The following is a 6,874-nucleotide window of genomic DNA, read 5'->3' as shown; positions in this document are numbered from 1 at the left end:
TATCCACTGTGGAACTGTGGAAACCCATATGCAGTGGCAATCACCATGACTAACTGAGAAACATAGTTAACCTGGGAAGGCTGCCATCACATAAATGAGGAACTTTTGCTGGTTAATCTTCCCAAGGCCACAACACAGATCCAGCCATGTACTAAGGACCTGACTTGCTCCCTTTTTAAAGACAATCCCCTTTGCATATGAAATTACTGGATGATTTTACATCTCATCAGGCAACAAGCAGGATGTTCAGAATGTGCTTTCTTGACATTTGGCACTTCAAACCTAGGGGAAGGAAAAACCTGGCAAAATTATTTGGAAGGATGAAAGATGTAAGCACTGTTATGAATCCCTGTCCAATGGTAAATAACCAAGCTTTTATTGGGTGAATGTAATTAGAGACAGATTTCAAGACAGCTTGGATACAGCTGTTTCTGTCCTCCTGGCTTCAGACTATTGCTGGATCATTCTGTGGCCACTGGAAAATTTACACAATCAGTTCCACCTCAGTGCACTCAGCTGACCTTCTTCAATGGGATGATAGACCTGCCTAAGATGGCTGCACAAAATTCCAAATTGAGTTCCCATGAATCTCAAAGGCACCTTGAAATCTATACTTTGAATAACACACCTGTCAGGTTTTGGGAGTTCTGTGGTTTAGGAGGCCCTTGGGAAAATATGCATAAAGTCAGTCCAGTGCCTCCAAGTCACTACCAGGTAATGGTTTTTGTTTCTCCTAGAGATTAGAGAAAAATAAAGGAGGTGCCCTTTGTCTATTTTTTTGAAGGAAAGTGTGCAAAATCCTCTATATATTGTGAAGAGGGAAATTTTCTGACCAGGCAGAGAGAGACAAATAGGAAATTTCACTTATAGGAGGAATCTAAAAAAAAAAATAAGAGAGTATAAGAGTTACCAAGCAGTGGGGAACCAAAAGAGGACTGAAGAAATATTTAACAAATGGAAATCTGCAGCAAATCTCAGATACAAGCTTCAAACCAACCTCTTCCATAAAGAGAAGGGAGGTGTCACCACCTGGGGCAGAACCTAAAGCAATCCCTCTCCACCCTAGCTTATGAGTGACACAGGACAGGGCCTACTATCTGGACATACCCTTTGCCTCTCTGTACTGAACACAGACCCACTGTTTACAGTTATTCTTTAAATATTTGCTGGGTTGGATTGATGCACCAAATGTCTATTTCTCTGCTTCAACCTGAACAGGCTAATGCTATTTTATTAAAGCTCTGAATGTAACCATGACTTTGTTTTCAACACAACTGCAAACAGAACAACTTCTTATCTTGGATACTGGTGTCATAAACTCAATGAGACTAAAAGTATCATTGTCTGTAAGGCAGAAATCCAGGCAACAGTCCCTGTACATCCATTTCAAAAGGTTATTTGATCAACTTTCCAGCTAGCAATAGTCACCAAATTCAAAAGGATATTACACTTAAATAAAATCCAGATTCCTTACTGTTATTACATAACAACCTCAAATTTAGCTTACAGCAAGCTACTATCACACAGTTTTAATGGTTAGTTATCTAGAAGTGATTATCTGAGTGGTTCCAGGTTGCTCACGTGGCTGCATTCAAGCCCTTCCACCCAGCTTCAGTGATTTGAAGGCTTCACTGGGCCTGGAGGATCCACTGCCAAGTTTTCCCATGGGGCTGCTTACAGGATGCTACAATTGAGATCATGTTCTACACAAGTAATATTTTGATAGTTCCAAGATCACCCTGAATCTGTTCTTCCTCTGAACCTTTTTATCTATTATTTCCTATGCCTGGAATGCTTTTCAACTCTGCACATGGATGAATCCTTATCAGCAGCTCAAATACCATCTTATCAGACAGGTCTTCCCAAACTGTCCTCCTGAAAGAATCTCTGTGCTTGATACTCCATTATTCTTTCATAGCACATCTATACTTATGTCTATTAATGTAGTAGGAATGGGAAATATAATAAACACCATGAATAAAAGCACATTCTCATGGTAAACATGTGCTCTGTGAATAAAAAAGCACAATCAAAAGCTCTTTCCATTCACTATCTTATATTCTAACCATCCTGACCCACACCTACACGGTGGGTCAGCAGATATTTTCTCAAGTGCATTGACCACCTTCTTGTTGCTGGGACAAAAGAATAGATGTACACAACTTAGCATAGGAAAGAGTTTATTTTTAGCTTACAGTTTCAACAGTTTCAGTCCTTAGTTGGCCCCAACACAGAAATATCATGGTAGAAGGACATATTAGAGGACAGCTGCTAGACTCATGACATCCAAGAAGAGAACAGAGGATGAGTCCAAGAACAAGTGCGAAGGACCAGACATAGTCCCCAAGGTCATGCTCCTGAAACTTACTTCCTCCAACTAGATTTCAATCCTAGTAACCCATTCAGCTATGAATTTACTAATAAATTAATCCATTGATAGTGCACTCATAATCCAGTCATCTCTCCAGGGGTCGCAAAACACTCAGGTTGACAATCAAGATCAACTGGCACAATATAGGATGTATAAATACACATGTATAAATACCAACTGAATAGTTCCTCTGGTATGAAAAACTAAAAGTGTAAATAAGCTCCAAACTGTATGACTGATAATGTGAAAGGGAAGAAAAGGGCTAAAGGTGTAGGGGAAGTGGGAAGGGTAGGGGAAAGGAAATAAGGGAAAAGAAAAAATATGAGAAAAGGAAAAAATGGAAACAAAGTCTTTGTAAATAGGGGAGGGTGGAGGGGGTGAAGGGAGGGCAGAGGTATGGGGCAAAAACGAGAACCGAGATCTGTCATGTAAAGGTACAAGATCCCAATGATGAATGTAACTGTACTATATAGCAAAAAAGTACCAATAAACTCAATATGATTTTTAAAAAAAGATAAGATTAACTGGCACATCAAACCAGGCGCCAAAGCAAGCCCGCCACATCCCTCCATCTCATAACTTAGTTTCCTCTGAATGGTCATAGACACTAAGATCCAAATTGGATTATTACCCTTAAGATTTCCTCCCCTCTTCAACGGTGGCTTGGGTTCTTCTTTGAAAGTCTCCAGGGTGTCAAACGTTCTGACCTTTTGGATAACTTAGCTTTGCTCACTTTCTTCTACCAAGTTTCCACTAATTGCTTCATACTCAATCTCTACTGCTCAAATCAGCCTCTTCAATTAGACACATGATCGCTGGCCAACATCACTCAAGGATGTCCAGGTCTGGACTTCTCTTTGTTCCCCATTCTGCAGGTTTGTTGTGGCGAGCCTGGCTGCACACCACACCCAGCCAGCACTGCTAGAATCCCTGCTTGATTTCATACTCAAGCATCAGGCTGAATTTGAGCCATGTTAGACTTCCAAACAACTAGCTACTCATTTTTATATGGCCTCTTATTTTCACTTGATCTTAGCCAAAAGGCCAAGAAGCAATGGGTAGCTTCTTATTGTGTAATGGTTTTGTTGTAATTTGAACTCCCACAGATAAGGTTTTCAAATGCTAAAATTTTCAGTTTACCTCTCTTTGGTTGGATTTAGTTAAAGCGCAATTCCTGTTCAGGAGCGGCATATGCAAAAATACTTGATTAACTAATGTGTGCCCTTACCTGTAATTCTTCAATGAAAATGTAAATTGTCAGGGGGCTAGGTTCTAGCCTAAACTTCTCAGTTCCCTGAGCTGTACAGTAATAGCATAGGCTTAGATGCTCTCAAATACCTTCCTGAGTTCTGTGCTAAGTACAAAGCACAATATCAAGTCACAGGTGGCTTTTCCTAGCTGTTCATCTCTCAACTTGTAGATAGTTCTGAAACCAAATGCTGGTTCCCTAAGAAGATGCATCAGATTACAAAATCTAAGCTCCTCTCTTTGCATATTCTTCCTTAATCCAGAGAGCTCCTTGATCTGTCTGGGAATTCATTCTCCTTCTTTCCTTAAAGATATATTGGAATCAGCTTCCATATGTGGTTCTTTACCCGGAGACTTTCAGGAACCTCTGGGGGCCTTGAACAAATCACATTTTCCAAGGTTTCCCTCATTCATTAGTACAACACAATTTTGAAATCCATTGGGACACAAATTCTGTCACAATCAAAGGAGGCTGAAGGGTTTCTCTGTTAAATGCCCTGATGTTTCCTAGGCCAGAAAGACAAAGGGGAAAATAAGTAAGAAATATAAACTGTTTTAACCCAAAGGACAAAATATGAAGAATTTTGTTCCTTTTAACTCATTACTGGAAGATATTTTAAGCATATGCTTAGAAACTACATTTTCAATTCTCTTTGCTTTTGTGGTCAGCACAGCAGGACTCTTGTGTATACTTTGACCACTAAAAATTGTAGCTGAGGCCACATTCAGAGTTTATTAAGTATCTATTAAATAAAAGAGCAAAGAGTAAAATAATATATGGGATATATTGCATTTTGTGCTCTACACTCATATGTGAATTTTCTCCATTGCCCATGTCAGGGATTCAATGAATCATAACAAGAGACAAAATTGTCTGGGCTAGTAAGCAAAGCAACAAAAAAATCTCTTTTTTAGAGTATGGGCTGCTAAAGTGAGCTTGACAAAAATATCTCTTTAGTAGTTTTTAATGTAAAAATGGTGTCTCAATCCCAGGGAGGGTTTAACTTTTTACACTTTCATGCATACATGCACACATGTGCACATACCTTATATATACACACATACAACAGACAAATTTTCACACAAAAAAATCCAGCTAATAGTGAACATGATACATTCAATCACTTCTTTCCTCACAAAACAATGACTGACAAGCAAAAATACAGCAATTTTACTCCTGCCTCAGGTACCTCAGGAAACTTTTTGAGTTAGTGAATGTGATAGGAGCTTGAGCTTCCTTGGCCTGAGCCCAGTTTCTCTAAATTCTGTTAAAATAACTTGTGTCAAAAATATTTCTTTCTAATCTTCTTTTATTATTAAATCCTCACTGATATTTTTCTATAGAAAAGCCCTGCGATGTAGCTCAGAGTCTGTGGTTAAAGAAGCCCACTTATGCGTTCCTATCAGAGGTTTTTAAACTAAGAGGATTTCTTCAAACCCTATCATGAAAATCTTTCCATTGTGCAATTTATCAAGAGGAAGAAAATGTGCCAGCATTAGCTACTCTTCGGTATCAGTCTCTTCCACTTCCTACTGCACATGTTTGGGCTGTAGAAACATCTGTTTAAATTTACTATTAATTATTTAACTTTTCCTTTGGGGCTGTTAATTGTTATTAATATGCCTTCAGAACAGGTTAAAGTTATGCAAGCAAATGAATAACTCAAGGCAGGAAATACCTTCTGCAAGCCCTCTTCATTACCATAGCACTTGCAAATATTTTTAATAAAGTCATGATTTAAAGCTCTGGTTACAGAGGGCTCTGATAGGGATAGCTAAAAGATGAAAGAAAACCACTCTACCTACATTTGATTCTAATGGGAAAAGAAAATAATATATAAAGTATTCACCAACTAATTCGAGGCTAGCTTGTTCTAGCAAGTAGCATCAGTATCTGCGGTCTCATTTTACTCCCTAATATCCAGATTCTTCAGTGAGATAGCTAGACTTTGCAAGCACAAAAAAAGATAACTTTCTCTATGTTTATTGGAACTGAGAGAAGAATTTAAATGTTTGATAGGTCATCAAAATGGGTCTAGAAGAAGGAAGTATACAGATGGGTGACACAGTAAAGAAACTGTAAGGGGGTGAAGGGAGGGCAGGGACAAGGGGAAAAAATGAGAATCAAGACTTGTCATGTAGAGGTACAAGATCTCAACAATGAATGTAACTGTACTGTATCCCTAAAATGTACCAATAAACTCAATTAAAGCTGAAAAAAAGAAAGAAACTGTATACATGGCTAGATGGCTCGCCTGTACGTTTATAATAAGCCTCATATCTACACCTGCTTGGTCCAGTAACAACAGAACATGCTGCAGAAAGCCTATAAATATTTACCATTTCTATTATTCAAAAACTAAGAAAATCTCTACAGGACTCTTCTCATCTTGAATCGGAATAAAATGTCCAAAACTTACCCTTTCATGGCCAACTCTCTTTCCATTTATTCCAGACTATCTCACTGGTGTGGGCTTTCTACAGGCTCTGGATTTGGACATCTTCTCTAAACACTACTGTTTAGGTCCTACTGGAGCAAAGCTTAATAGTAAATAGGACAGCCTAGAGTTTAGATTATTCCCACAGCCAAGGATATGGAAATCCACCCCGGACTTCCATGGCTGAGGGATCAACAGCTTCCCTCATGAGCACAGAGGTCTTTGGTTCCTTAACCTTGACCACATGCTTTTCTACAAAGAACTTGGAAGCAAGGAAGGAGGGAGATATATATGTATATCTAGATATATATCTATAGATATATATATGGAGAGAGAGGGAGAGAGAGAGCAGCAAAAGGGACAAAGACAGGGAGACGGAAAGAAGGAAATATGGTATTTGTGTGGTACTATTTGGCCATTATAAATCTGGAGACAATTGTGGCTCACTTGGAACATTCATTTAAAGAAAAAATAAAACAACTGTGAAAATGATCAAAAAGTAGTTAAAACATATTTTTCATCTACCACAATACCAGACACTAATCTGAGTGGAAACAAGGAGCTCTCCAAGGTAGTTACAGGCACAGAACGTTGACATAGGCTCCTCCCTTCCCATGAAAGCTCCCTTCCCGTGGGGGCTTCTATATGTTTTTTTTTAAATAATAAAAGCGAATATCTCATTTCCATTGCCATCAAAAAAAGAAAAGAAGAAGAGGAAGAGGAAGAGGAAGAGGAAGAAGAAGAAGAAGAAGAAGAAGAAGAAGAAGAAGAACAACAACAACAACAACAACAACAACAACAACAACAACAACAACAA

Source organism: Fukomys damarensis, unplaced genomic scaffold, assembly GCF_012274545.1.
Source record: "Fukomys damarensis isolate Sample0158 unplaced genomic scaffold, DMR_v1.0_HiC HiC_scaffold_35, whole genome shotgun sequence".
Taxonomy (NCBI): Eukaryota; Metazoa; Chordata; class Mammalia; order Rodentia; family Bathyergidae; genus Fukomys; species Fukomys damarensis.
Note: the sequence above shows the minus strand (reverse complement) of the source record.